Source organism: Pseudophryne corroboree, chromosome 1 (assembly GCF_028390025.1).
Source record: "Pseudophryne corroboree isolate aPseCor3 chromosome 1, aPseCor3.hap2, whole genome shotgun sequence".
Classification (NCBI taxonomy): domain Eukaryota; kingdom Metazoa; phylum Chordata; class Amphibia; order Anura; family Myobatrachidae; genus Pseudophryne; species Pseudophryne corroboree.
The window spans coordinates 629,589,635-629,605,021 of NC_086444.1; positions in this window are offsets into that span (position 1 = coordinate 629,589,635).

Sequence of the window (15,387 nt, forward strand, 5' to 3'; positions counted from 1 at the left end):
GAGGCCACGGGCAGAGGAGGTGAGTGCAGCACACCACTAAGCTGTGAGGGGAGGAGGGGTGGGCAGCGAGAGTCAGGCGGATGTGATGAGGTGCAGGGGGGGGGGGGATTGGGATAGATTTGCGGTGCAAGGGTGGTGGGGACCCTAAAAAGTTTGCTATGGGGCCCCATTGAGAATAGCTATGCCCCTTCCCTCAGCTCATATAGGGCTTCTGCATCATGTGACCTCCTGTGCAGAAAAGTTATTGAGCACATCAACTCTATATAATAATAGGTAGATGCAGATTGGTTGCTGTGGGCAACTTCTCCACTGGACCACTTCTCCACTCCTTACACTGCTTGATTTATCAACCCCCTTATACAATAAATAGTATTCCATCTCTAGCAAACGTGGATCTCTTGTGTGTAACATAGCTACAATCACATAATTAGGCAATACATACTCCCAAATACAGGTTTTGAACTGTAGATCCCAGAACTTTGCAGTAGTACAGTAAAACTGTTGCCTCCGTACGGACCGGTTGTTGTTAGCTACGAAAAAAAAAAAATCAGAATTGTTACTATTCATAAATCATTTTTAGTAAGGATTTTGGGCAACAGGAGGTCTGATACATAAATATATAAACCCAAACATGTTGGCATACTTTTGTTTGTGCCTGTTATTTTGCAACGTTTGTGTCATCCAATCACCACACTGCATAATACTTGAAACAACCTTATATTGTTTACATGGGGCAGATGTACTAAGCCTTGGAGAGAAATAAGGTGGAGAGAGATAAAGTACCAGCCAATTTATCTCTCTCCAAGGCTTAGTACATCATGTGTGAAGTACACCTTCATTTTACCATAGCTGCCTACATTAAAAATAATTTGCACTTTGGGTCTAAGCAAGTGCACCCAAGGACCTCATGGTACAAGGGACTCTAGGTAGACTATAAAACCTTATTCAGCTTGTATCACTATTGAGACAGAAATTGCAATTTTCTCAATCTGCTAAAAATCGCACGTGAAGAGCCGCCCAGGAAGGGAAAAGATGGCGACCGATGCATTCGCAAAATTATGTGTGCAGTCACATAACTGTAATGCATATGTAGAAATCAAGTAACATCGACACTTGTAGATGAGCTAGGGCTTCTCAGAATAATGAGAATACAGTCGCACTGGGCGCCATGTTTTAAGACGCAGGAATTGCAGCTGACATCAGATGCACACTCCGAAAACGGCCATGACACGCCTGCATTTCCCAAACCACTCCCCAAATGCCATGTGTACACCCACGAATGCCCGCCGCCTATCAATCAATCTGCAATCGCATCCCGGCAAGATGAAGAAACGTAAATCGCGGGTCGTGTACATGCAATATGTTCACAGCACATGCGCAGTCGGTCGATAATCATCTGAGTTGTGATTTTGCAACTGAAGCTGAATAAGGCCCATAATCCCGACAAGATGAAGAAAAGCAAATCGCAGGTCGTGTACGTGCAATACGTGCAGAGCACATGCACAGTCAGTTGATAATCGTCCGATTTGCGATTTTGCAACAGAAGCTGAATAAGGCCCATAATTCCCATGTGTGCTAAAGTTGGTTATAATGTCATTCATTTGCATTTGTACTTCTCATTCAAAGGGCTCGATTCAATCCCGGTGCTATTCAATTCAGCGTGCTGTCATGTCGGAGAAGGACAGTTCTTGCGGACTAAACAGGGTGTTTTGTCGTGAGAACTGGCATTCTCCAACTAAAGTGCCTGGCGCGATGCTGTTTCCGCTACGCTAAGGGCAGAAATCAGCATTGCACCAGCACTTTGTCGGATTTCTGCTCACACCCCTCCGGGCGTCACATTGCGCTAAATTGCATAGCACCGGGAGCTAATTACCGACGCTATTCAATCTGTGCTGAATTGAACCCACAATTAATATGAAGCCCATAAAATAGTATACATAATACCAGAAATTGTACTTTGCAGGTATTAATAATTCCAGACACACATCTGTAAAGGGCCCTACTCACTGGCCGACCCGCCGCCGAGCTGCCCGACGGCGGATACGGCCGACGAGCGACCCGGCGGCGGGGGGGCAGTGACGGGGGGAGTGAAGTTTCTTCACTCCCCCCGTCACGCGGCTGCATTGAAGTGCAGGCAAATATGGACGAGATCGTCCATATTGGCCTGCATGCACAGCCGACGGGAGACCAGCGATGATCGAGCGCGGGGACGCGCATCGTTCATCGCTGGAGTCTCCACACTGAAAGATATGAACGAGTTCTCGTTCATTTATGAACGAGATCGTTCATATCTTTCAAAAAAACGGCCAGTGTGTAGGGCCTATAAAACCTGGAACTCCCTCTGGATATCAGTGATAGTCGTCAACTATGATTTATCCTGTAAGAATAACCAGCACATATTGTTGTGACTACATACAAAGGCAATTTTCTAAAATATAAAAAAGCACATCATAATAATAATAATAGGAAGTAAAAGATGTTAAGAAAACTATTTGACAGAAGGGATAGAGATGAGAAAGCTGTTTTTTGTTTGTTCAACCCAGTCATCATACTGTAGGTGTTAGTATCACCTTCAGGTCAACAAGCAGCTAAGCCATGTAGAAGTGACTGTCTAGTCTCAGCAGGAGGTTGGGTCCTGACACCTCTTAGAATGCAGGGTGTCTCTTATCTGGTGTGAAACTGTACTCTACAGTGGCCATAGCTCAGAGAGCTCAGTATCAATGCAAGTGACATGTTAACAGCTGGCTGACAAAGAAACAATTGGAGAATTAATTAACATGCTTAACAACCAAATTAACACATCTTTATCTCTTAATGAAATTCCCCTTATAAAAACTGCTAATCCCGTCAGCATATATTCAAACAAATCCAACAGTTTCATTATTTTTTCTGTTTTCTTATTTGTTCATAAAAGGTTTAAAAAAAATAAACATAAAATAATGAAAGACACAAAGATACATGTATAACCAAGGTCTCATTTCCTCTTTTTGTAAATGTAGCTATTTTCTCCTGTGCCACGGCTTATTCAGATGCACACCCCAATGCACTTTTGGGAAGAACCTCCTGTATAGACACTTCTTGCAATCATTTTAGGAACACTGGCCCTAACTTCTGTTTTTATAGGTTTACCACATTATCCCTTTAAATGGGATGGGTATGGGTGACCAGCGTTTGGGATACTGCTGGTCACCATACTGACTCTGGGACCCCGGTATTTAGATTACTGGGGGCGAGCACAACGAAGCCCCTTGTGGGCTCGATGGTTCGCTGTGCTCGCCACAGGTTCTTTTCCCACTCTACGGGTGTCGTGGAATAGTCCCTGTCAGTGTCCAGTCTGCTATCATAGGGGTCGATTTTCCTTGCTATTACGTATAATCTGCATACTAGTACGCAGTTGTGAATCAGTTTGCGATGGCTCTAGTGGGCATCTATCTTCTTTTCTGGGCAGCAGCTTCACTTGCGATGATTAGAAATTTTCTAGCCTAAAAGTTTGCAGCTGTGTACAAACATGAACAAGTCTCAGCTCCATCACCCTGGTTGAGTGCAAGGTCAGTGACCCGGGAAATCCCGGGTTGATGCGCGTTTAGGTGCAAAATCCTGGGCTATAGTTGCATGTTTGAAATGGGCTTTAGGGGTCGATTTACTAAAGCTTATAAAACAAGGTGGTGTTGCCCATAGCAACCAGATTATGTTTATCATATTCCAGAATGCAACAGAGACTTGATAGCTAGAATCTGTTTGTTTGCTATGGGCAACACCACGAGTGTGTATCGGGATGCCGGCGTTCAAGATCCCGACGGTCTGCATCCCAACGCCGGGGGGGTGGGCATAATGGGAATAGTCCCTGCTGGTCAGCATGCCGACCGGCAGGATTCTCAGCCGACAGGATGTAGGGTGAGGTAATCCTGACCACCGGTCACATAACTACATCCCAACACCACCATTTGTCTGTTTAGAAACTTTAATGCAGAGGCTTTAAGGAAAACCATGCTTGGACATAGGTGACTTAATTAGCACCTCAGTAAATTTGATTTAACCATCTTTGCTCAGCCATGGATAGTCTTAAAACCTGGAATGTGAAGGTGCCTTGAGGACTGCATTTGGGGACCACTGCTTTAATAAATCTACCACCTATTCTCAAACCATTGGCAATGTGCAGTGTTTTATAAATGGACTAAACCACTGGAAAAGGAAAGTGTAGTAAAACTGCTGCAATTATCTGGCTAATCAGTAGATACATTTATAATAAAGGCAATCATTTTATACAGAAAAAGAGGCATTAATAATTATGTTATAAGTAGGCTTACCATATCATTCCTTTAAACCGGTACACTCATGAATTACACAGGTTCTGTGGCTGATTAAAACTAGAGATGAGCGGGTTCGGTTTCTCTGAATCCGAACCCGCCAGAACTTCATGTTTTTTTTCACGGGTCCGAGCGACTCGGATCTTCCCGCCTTGCTCGGTTAACCCGAGCGCGCCCGAACGTCATCATGACGCTGTCGGATTCTCGCGAGGCTCGGATTCTATCGCGAGACTCGGATTCTATATAAGGAGCCGCGCGTCGCCGCCATTTTCACACGTGCATTGAGATTGATAGGGAGAGGACGTGGCTGGCGTCCTCTCCGTTTAGAATTAGAATAGATTAGAGAGACACTTGATTTACTAATTTTGGGGAGCATTAGGAGTACTCAGTAGTGTACAGTGCAGAGTTTTGCTGATAGTGACCAGTGACCACCACTTTTATTTATAATCCGTTCTCTGCCTGAAAAAAGCGATACACAGCACACAGTGACTCAGTCACATACCATATCTGTGTGCACTGCTCAGGCTCAGGCCAGTGTGCTGCATCATCTATTATCTATATATAATATTATATATATCTGTCTGACTGCTCAGCTCACACAGCTTATAATTGTGGGGGAGACTGGGGAGCACTACTGCAGTGCCAGTTATAGGTTATAGCAGGAGCCAGGAGTACATAATATATTATATAGTGAGTGACCACCAGACACACAGTGCAGTTTATTTAATATATCCGTTCTCTGCCTGAAAAAAGCGATACACACAGTGACTCAGTCAGTCACATACCATATCTGTGTGCACTGCTCAGGCTCAGGCCAGTGTGCTGCATCATCTATATATATTATATATCTGTCTGACTGCTCAGCTCACACAGCTTATAATTGTGGGGGAGACTGGGGAGCACTACTGCAGTGCCAGTTATAGGTTATAGCAGGAGCCAGGAGTACATAATATTATATTAAAATTAAACAGTGCACACTTTTGCTGCAGGAGTGCCACTGCCAGTGTGACTAGTGACCAGTGACCTGACCACCAGTATATAATATTAGTAGTATACTATCTCTTTATCAACCAGTCTATATTAGCAGCAGACACAGTACAGTGCGGTAGTTCACGGCTGTGGCTACCTCTGTGTCGGCACTCGGCAGCCCGTCCATAATTGTATATACCACCTAACCGTGGTTTTTTTTTCTTTCTTTATACATACATACTAGTTACGAGTATACTATCTCTTTATCAACCAGTCTATATATTAGCAGCAGACACAGTACAGTGCGGTAGTTCACGGCTGTGGCTACCTCTGTGTCGGCACTCGGCAGCCCGTCCATAATTGTATATACCACCTAACCGTGGTTTTTTTTTCTTTCTTTATACATACATACTAGTTACGAGTATACTATCTCTTTATCAACCAGTCTATATATTAGCAGCAGACACAGTACAGTGCGGTAGTTCACGGCTGTGGCTACCTCTGTGTCGGCACTCGGCAGCCCGTCCATAATTGTATATACCACCTAACCGTGGTTTTTTTTTCTTTCTTTATACATACATACTAGTTACGAGTATACTATCTCTTTATCAACCAGTCTATATTAGCAGCAGACACAGTACAGTGCGGTAGTTCACGGCTGTGGCTACCTCTGTGTCGGCACTCGGCAGCCCGTCCATAATTGTATATACCACCTAACCGTGGTTTTTTTTTCTTTCTTTATACATACATACTAGTTACGAGTATACTATCTCTTTATCAACCAGTCTATATTAGCAGCAGACACAGTACAGTGCGGTAGTTCACGGCTGTGGCTACCTCTGTGTCGGCACTCGGCAGCCCGTCCATAATTGTATATACCACCTAACCGTGTTTTTTTTTCTTTCTTTATACATACATACTAGTTACGAGTATACTATCTCTTTATCAACCAGTCTATATATTAGCAGCAGACACAGTACAGTGCGGTAGTTCACGGCTGTGGCTACCTCTGTGTCGGCACTCGGCAGCCCGTCCATAATTGTATATACCACCTAACCGTGGTTTTTTTTTCTTTCTTTATACATACATACTAGTTACGAGTATACTATCTCTTTATCAACCAGTCTATATATTAGCAGCAGACACAGTACAGTGCGGTAGTTCACGGCTGTGGCTACCTCTGTGTCGGCACTCGGCAGCCCGTCCATAATTGTATATACCACCTAACCGTGGTTTTTTTTTCTTTCTTTATACATACATACTAGTTACGAGTATACTATCTCTTTATCAACCAGTCTATATATTAGCAGCAGACACAGTACAGTGCGGTAGTTCACGGCTGTGGCTACCTCTGTGTCGGCACTCGGCAGCCCGTCCATAATTGTATATACCACCTAACCGTGGTTTTTTTTTCTTTCTTTATACATACATACTAGTTACGAGTATACTATCTCTTTATCAACCAGTCTATATATTAGCAGCAGACACAGTACAGTGCGGTAGTTCACGGCTGTGGCTACCTCTGTGTCGGCACTCGGCAGCCCGTCCATAATTGTATACTAGTATCCAATCCATCCATCTCCATTGTTTACCTGAGGTGCCTTTTAGTTGTGCCTATTAAAATATGGAGAACAAAAATGTTGAGGTTCCAAAATTAGGGAAAGATCAAGATCCACTTCCACCTCGTGCTGAAGCTGCTGCCACTAGTCATGGCCGAGACGATGAAATGCCAGCAACGTCGTCTGCCAAGGCCGATGCCCAATGGCATAGTACAGAGCATGTCAAAACCAAAACACCAAATATCAGTAAAAAAAGGACTCCAAAACCTAAAATAAAATTGTCGGAGGAGAAGCGTAAACTTGCCAATATGCCATTTACCACACGGAGTGGCAAGGAACGGCTGAGGCCCTGGCCTATGTTCATGGCTAGTGGTTCAGCTTCACATGAGGATGGAAGCACTCAGCCTCTCGCTAGAAAACTGAAAAGACTCAAGCTGGCAAAAGCACCGCAAAGAACTGTGCGTTCTTTGAAATCCCAAATCCACAAGGAGAGTCCAATTGTGTCGGTTGCGATGCCTGACCTTCCCAACACTGGACGTGAAGAGCATGCGCCTTCCACCATTTGCACGCCCCCTGCAAGTGCTGGAAGGAGCACCCGCAGTCCAGTTCCTGATAGTCAGATTGAAGATGTCAGTGTTGAAGTACACCAGGATGAGGAGGATATGGGTGTTGCTGGCGCTGGGGAGGAAATTGACCAGGAGGATTCTGATGGTGAGGTGGTTTGTTTAAGTCAGGCACCCGGGGAGACACCTGTTGTCCGTGGGAGGAATATGGCCGTTGACATGCCAGGTGAAAATACCAAAAAAATCAGCTCTTCGGTGTGGAGGTATTTCACCAGAAATGCGGACAACAGGTGTCAAGCCGTGTGTTCCCTTTGTCAAGCTGTAATAAGTAGGGGTAAGGACGTTAACCACCTCGGAACATCCTCCCTTATACGTCACCTGCAGCGCATTCATAATAAGTCAGTGACAAGTTCAAAAACTTTGGGTGACAGCGGAAGCAGTCCACTGACCAGTAAATCCCTTCCTCTTGTAACCAAGCTCACGCAAACCACCCCACCAACTCCCTCAGTGTCAATTTCCTCCTTCCCCAGGAATGCCAATAGTCCTGCAGGCCATGTCACTGGCAAGTCTGACGAGTCCTCTCCTGCCTGGGATTCCTCCGATGCATCCTTGCGTGTAACGCCTACTGCTGCTGGCGCTGCTGTTGTTGCCGCTGGGAGTCGATGGTCATCCCAGAGGGGAAGTCGTAAGCCCACTTGTACTACTTCCAGTAAGCAATTGACTGTTCAACAGTCCTTTGCGAGGAAGATGAAATATCACAGCAGTCATCCTACTGCAAAGCGGATAACTGAGTCCTTGACAACTATGTTGGTGTTAGACGTGCGTCCGGTATCCGCCGTTAGTTCACAGGGAACTAGACAATTTATTGAGGCAGTGTGCCCCCGTTACCAAATACCATCTAGGTTCCACTTCTCTAGGCAGGCGATACCGAGAATGTACACGGACGTCAGAAAAAGACTCACCAGTGTCCTAAAAAATGCAGTTGTACCCAATGTCCACTTAACCACGGACATGTGGACAAGTGGAGCAGGGCAGGGTCAGGACTATATGACTGTGACAGCCCACTGGGTAGATGTATGGACTCCCGCCGCAAGAACAGCAGCGGCGGCACCAGTAGCAGCATCTCGCAAACGCCAACTCTTTCCTAGGCAGGATACGCTTTGTATCACCGCTTTCCAGAATACGCACACAGCTGAAAACCTCTTACGGCAACTGAGGAAGATCATCGCGGAATGGCTTACCCCAATTGGACTCTCCTGTGGATTTGTGGCATCGGACAACGCCAGCAATATTGTGTGTGCATTAAATATGGGCAAATTCCAGCACGTCCCATGTTTTGCACATACCTTGAATTTGGTGGTGCAGAATTTTTTTAAAAACGACAGGGGCGTGCAAGAGATGCTGTCGGTGGCCAGAAAAATTGCGGGACACTTTCGGCGTACAGGCACCACGTACAGAAGACTGGAGCACCACCAAAAACTACTGAACCTGCCCTGCCATCATCTGAAGCAAGAAGTGGTAACGAGGTGGAATTCAACCCTCTATATGCTTCAGAGGTTGGAGGAGCAGCAAAAGGCCATTCAAGCCTATACAATTGAGCACGATATAGTAGGTGGAATGCACCTGTCTCAAGTGCAGTGGAGAATGATTTCAACGTTGTGCAAGGTTCTGATGCCCTTTGAACTTGCCACACGTGAAGTCAGTTCAGACACTGCCAGCCTGAGTCAGGTCATTCCCCTCATCAGGCTTTTGCAGAAGAAGCTGGAGGCATTGAAGAAGGAGCTAAAAGGGAGCGATTCCGCTAGGCATGTGGGACTTGTGGATGCAGCCCTTAATTCGCTTAACAAGGATTCACGGGTGGTCAATCTGTTGAAATCAGAGCACTACATTTTGGCCACCGTGCTCGATCCTAGATTTAAAGCCTACCTTGGATCTCTCTTTCCGGCAGACACAGGTCTGCTGGGGTTGAAAGACCTGCTGGTGACAAAATTGTCAAGTCAAGCGGAACGCGACCTGTCAACATCTCCTCCTTCACATTCTCCCGCAACTGGGGGTGCGAGGAAAAGGCTCAGAATTCCGAGCCCACCCGCTGGCGGTGATGCAGGGCAGTCTGGAGCGACTGCTGATGCTGACATCTGGTCCGGACTGAAGGACCTGACAACGATTACGGACATGTCGTCTACTGTCACTGCATATGATTCTCTCAACATTGATAGAATGGTGGAGGATTATATGAGTGACCGCATCCAAGTAGGCACGTCACACAGTCCGTACTTATACTGGCAGGAAAAAGAGGCAACTTGGAGGCCCTTGCACAAACTGGCTTTATTCTACCTAAGTTGCCCTCCCACAAGTGTGTACTCCGAAAGAGTGTTTAGTGCCGCCGCTCACCTTGTCAGCAATCGGCGTACGAGGTTACATCCAGAAAATGTGGAGAAGATGATGTTCATTAAAATGAATTATAATCAATTCCTCCGCGGAGACATTGACCAGCAGCAATTGCCTCCACAAAGTACACAGGGAGCTGAGATGGTGGATTCCAGTGGGGACGAATTGATAATCTGTGAGGAGGGGGATGTACACGGTGATATATCGGAGGGTGAAGATGAGGTGGACATCTTGCCTCTGTAGAGCCAGTTTGTGCAAGGAGAGATTAATTGCTTCTTTTTTGGGGGGGGGTCCAAACCAACCCGTCATATCAGTCACAGTCGTGTGGCAGACCCTGTCACTGAAATGATGGGTTGGTTAAAGTGTGCATGTCCTGTTTTGTTTATACAACATAAGGGTGGGTGGGAGGGCCCAAGGACAATTCCATCTTGCACCTCTTTTTTCTTTTCTTTTTCTTTGCATCATGTGCTGATTGGGGAGGGTTTTTTTGGAAGGGACATCCTGCGTGACACTGCAGTGCCACTCCTAGATGGGCCCGGTGTTTGTGTCGGCCACTAGGGTCGCTAATCTTACTCACACAGTCAGCTACCTCATTGCGCCTCTTTTTTTCTTTGCGTCATGTGCTGTTTGGGGAGGGTTTTTTGGAAGGGACATCCTGCGTGACACTGCAGTGCCACTCCTAGATGGGCCCGGTGTTTGTGTCGGCCACTAGGGTCGCTAATCTTACTCACACAGCTACCTCATTGCGCCTCTTTTTTTCTTTGCGTCATGTGCTGTTTGGGGAGGGTTTTTTGGAAGGGACATCCTGCGTGACACTGCAGTGCCACTCCTAGATGGGCCCGGTGTTTGTGTCGGCCACTAGGGTCGCTAATCTTACTCACACAGCTACCTCATTGCGCCTCTTTTTTTCTTTGCGTCATGTGCTGTTTGGGGAGGGTTTTTTGGAAGGGACATCCTGCGTGACACTGCAGTGCCACTCCTAGATGGGCCCGGTGTTTGTGTCGGCCACTAGGGTCGCTAATCTTACTCACACAGCTACCTCATTGCGCCTCTTTTTTTCTTTGCGTCATGTGCTGTTTGGGGAGGGTTTTTTGGAAGGGACATCCTGCGTGACACTGCAGTGCCACTCCTAGATGGGCCCGGTGTTTGTGTCGGCCACTAGGGTCGCTTATCTTACTCACACAGCGACCTCGGTGCAAATTTTAGGACTAAAAATAATATTGTGAGGTGTGAGGTATTCAGAATAGACTGAAAATGAGTGTAAATTATGGTTTTTGAGGTTAATAATACTTTGGGATCAAAATGACCCCCAAATTCTATGATTTAAGCTGTTTTTTAGTGTTTTTTGAAAAAAACACCCGAATCCAAAACACACCCGAATCCGACAAAAAAAATTCGGTGAGGTTTTGCCAAAACGCGTTCGAACCCAAAACACGGCCGCGGAACCAAAACCAAAACACAAAACCCGAAAAATTTCAGGCGCTCATCTCTAATTAAAACCAGTCTAAATAAAGGCTTGAAGTCACCCAGCCATAGAACCTGTGTAATTCATGGGTGTTACAAAACGTGGTGTTGTATCTGCACACTCACAATTAATATAACTAGAAGTATGGTAAAAACCAAAACGCTTGTTCTGGAATAATGCCCCGATAGTAATATATTTTCAATCTTCATCATTTTAAGGGGTGCTACCAACTACAGCAATTGACATATTTTGAACAGAGAAAGGACTGTATTATCAATACCGACACCAACAATACAGCCTCTGTTCAAAATAATAATTCATGAGTATCCCAGTGTAAAAGCATAGTATGGTAAGCCTACTTATAAGGGCAATACTATTTTATTAATATATTAGAGGCTGAAATTAAGGTTTCATCTTATTGAGAGAGAAATAAAAAATACATTAAGGGGGAGTTTCCAATAGGCACAGGGTGTACCACGCAGCCCGATCAATTAGCTGCAGACCCAAAGTGTGAATTTTGGCTTGCAGATTGACCTCATTACAAGTGTATAAGTGCACTGATTCCTCTCCTTCTGATGACCAGATACTGTAGCTCACACAGCTGCTTATTGAGCTCTCTCACCTGTGACAATCAACTACTTTTTTCAGCAGCTTTGACTGTGGGTTTCCAACTGTTTGCAAAACTGCACCTGATACATTTGGTAGCTTCTATTTTACTTCTAAACTGTTGTCATGCCTTTGTAAATCTGGGGTCTTCAAAACCACTAGAAAATCCACCAAAAAATGACAGTTTTGCAAAAGCGTTTTATACCCCTTTCAGATTAAAAAGCCAGGTTGCACCCAAAATTTTGTACACTGGTCCAAACTGGATGTTACCCGACTGAGACCCCTTTCAGACAGAGACAGGAGGCTGGACACGGATTATTCCATGGACGGCGATGGCATTGCACACAGAGGCAGCGCAGGCATGTGAGATGAGATCATCTAGTATGGACTCTTCCTGTGCTGTACACCGGTCCTGGGTTGCATTGATCCGGTTTACCTGTTTTACACTAAGCTTACCCGGGTCCATCAATTATAGATGCACACAGAAGTGTATTAAAAACATATTGGGCGTTCCTGGGCAGTGACTGGGTGGTAACAGAAAGGTGGCTATTCAGACACACAGCGATAGACCAGCTTGTATAGCTGAAGTGGTTGCAGATACAGAGAATCTTTACCTGCAACTGGTCTGGTGCGATGGTGTGACCGATGGCTGCACTCAAATTTGGTGTCTGAAGCTGGCCACACACCTGGACGACTCGCATTAGATGTCAGCCGTCCCACGATGCCCCCCCACCACCAGCTCATTGGCGTGCAATAGATTGTATGGTTCAACAGTATCGTACAATCTATCGTACCTCTGCAACTGCCCTCTGCCAGGATCGAGTGATCATATGCAATGGGTCAAATGATGCGTCAATATGGTGCATTCCTTCAGGATATGGACATAGTGTATGGCCTGCTTGAGTCCTTGCACATTCAGACGCACTTTGTACACCAGGGGAAGGGCCTGTTACTAGCATTAGCATACAGCTGCAGATGCTACTACAGCAACAGATGCTAAAGTGGTCACAGTATCGGGATGCAGTCAGGATCCCGGCATATCGGTATCCTGGCAGTCAGATTACCGACACCGGAATACTGACCCTATTCTGAATGCCAACACTGGCATCCAGAATGGGTACACCATCCCGGCGCCAGAATACAGACAGCCGGGATCCCACCCAAGGGCAGTCCAGACCGCAAGTCAGGTAAGCCGCAGGGGGGGGGCAGGAGGTTCAGTTTAGGCTGCGGGGGAAGAGGGTTAGGCTGTGCCCTGGTGAGTCAGGGTGCGGGGGGAGAGTTAGGCACCACGCTCAGAGGGATAGGGTTAGGCTGCGGGGGTGTTAGGTTTAGGCACCTACGGGGGGTGGTTAGGGTAGGGGGTTGGGGCAAGGGGGGTACACCCCATACTCACCCCTGTCGTCTTCTCAAACATCGGGATCCTGTGACTCAGAATCAGCCCCAATGTTTGATATTGCTCTGTGCTTGGCCTAGAAAACTGGGTGCCAGCATATGCACCCATGCAGATTTACATTAATCTAACAATATGCTAGCCTGTGCCTAAAGAGGCAGGACTAGTTTGTGCAATTGTGAGCCGTGGTGGCTGCTGCCCATGGGCTGAAGCTCAGACTACACATAGCATGCGGGGGTGGGGCAGTTAAAACATTAATGTACGTTTAATGCTGTATGTAATATATGTGCTGGCTGCCTGATCCTTGGGATCAGCAGTACTGTGTTTCTCAGCTCCCTCCACTGCACTCGGGATGCAGCATTCGGCTTGTCTTTCCTGTATAAGTCCACCCCCAGACTCCCATTGGCTAGTTTCAGAGGAGTCTGGGGGCGAGCTTATACAGGAAGTACAAACCGAACGCTGCTTCCCAAGTGCAGCTGATTGTGAGCACATCCATACTGCGACACAGATCCATACTGTATATGCCAGAGAAAAAAAATATTATTTGTGGGTGGTCTAATGAACTAGAGAAGTATTTAAAGTTATGTCGATAGATTAAAAAATGGATGTACCTAGAGATAAAGCTATGAGAGGCAGGAATTGAGTGGATATGCGATTGGTGCCGACTCGTTTTTATATTACACACAATTACAGCTTTATTTTAGTTATTGCAAACTGGGCTCACATTTTGGTGAGCAAGTCTGGCCTACAATCCCTACAATCTCATATCCTTCCAAGATTTGTGAATGTCGGGAAAAGGCTATATGGGCCACAAGCTAAAGTGGAGACTCCTTCTCTAAATGCACATTTTTCAATCTGTCAAACTCATTTAAGTAGTTTAAACCATGTCACAAAATGATGTGACACACTCACATCCTGTAAAGGAACATCTCCATCCCCACAGCTCCTACAATTAGAACAATTCTGCACACCTGCATTCACCATCTAAGTTAACTTAACATAAAAGTGGCGGTTGCACTGGAGTGCCACAATTTCATAAATGACTATTAATGGATATAATTCTTGCTTGCTATTATCAGTCGCAAAGATGTGAATAAAAAAAAAAAAAAGTCTGTGCTTGTTAATATACTTATACTCCTTTTAGACTGAATGAGGCGGGTCGCACCCGGGAGCCTGACACGCTGTTTCCAACCCTGCACATTGCTTGTGGGGGGTGGGGAGTTTGCTTGGAGATCATATGATCACCAAGCGCCAACAGTCCACACAGAGTGAACGGGAAACAAGTCACATCGACTCGGCTTCCCATTTACACTGCACAGCGAGCCAGGTTGAACCAGTGTTCAACCCTGCAAGCTACCCGAGTTGGAATACCGAGTCACTCAACCCAAATTATTCCAACTGGGCCCTTTTACACCACACAGCAATAAGGGTTATGCACGCTCATGTGCAATAACCAGTGTTCAAACCTGGCAGTGTAAAATGGTTAATAGTAATAAAAAAATATATATACATGACATTTAACTATATTTTACTTAATAGAAGATCACACAAAGTCTCCATTCTTGAAAAGAGACGAGGGTCAGAACTGACAGCAACATTTTCATATTCCCTTCGATTGTATTCTCTGTAAGTTTGACATTGATATGGCATATAAACTTTTCCTGACATGCAAATGTCTAACTGATATCCCCCACAAAGAGGGATCTTTTCCTGTGCTTCTGCTATTGTGGAACAGCCTTATTCTCATTATAAAAGCCCATTCTGTATTTCTTATCTGGTCGAGGGTACCAGAATCACCATTGCACATATAATGGGTGGCATGCATGAAACGGCATTTTGCAGTCAAACCTCTGAAAATATGCTGGTAAACTGCATGTTCCAAACATGGGATAAATTTGCAAGTGGTAGAGTAGTGCAGACTTTTGTTTGTTTACATACATTTATTTTACTCAAACAGCAATTTGTTTCCAATTTGCGTCTTTATATAATTAAGCACTGTATCAATACAAAGTGGAATTAAGCAGAGATGCAGGATTAACCCTAAAGTGATGCTATTTAGTCACTGTACAGAAGACATGCTGATTAGTTGCCTAGCATAAAAATAGGAATGTATATAGTCAAATAATAAATTGACAATACT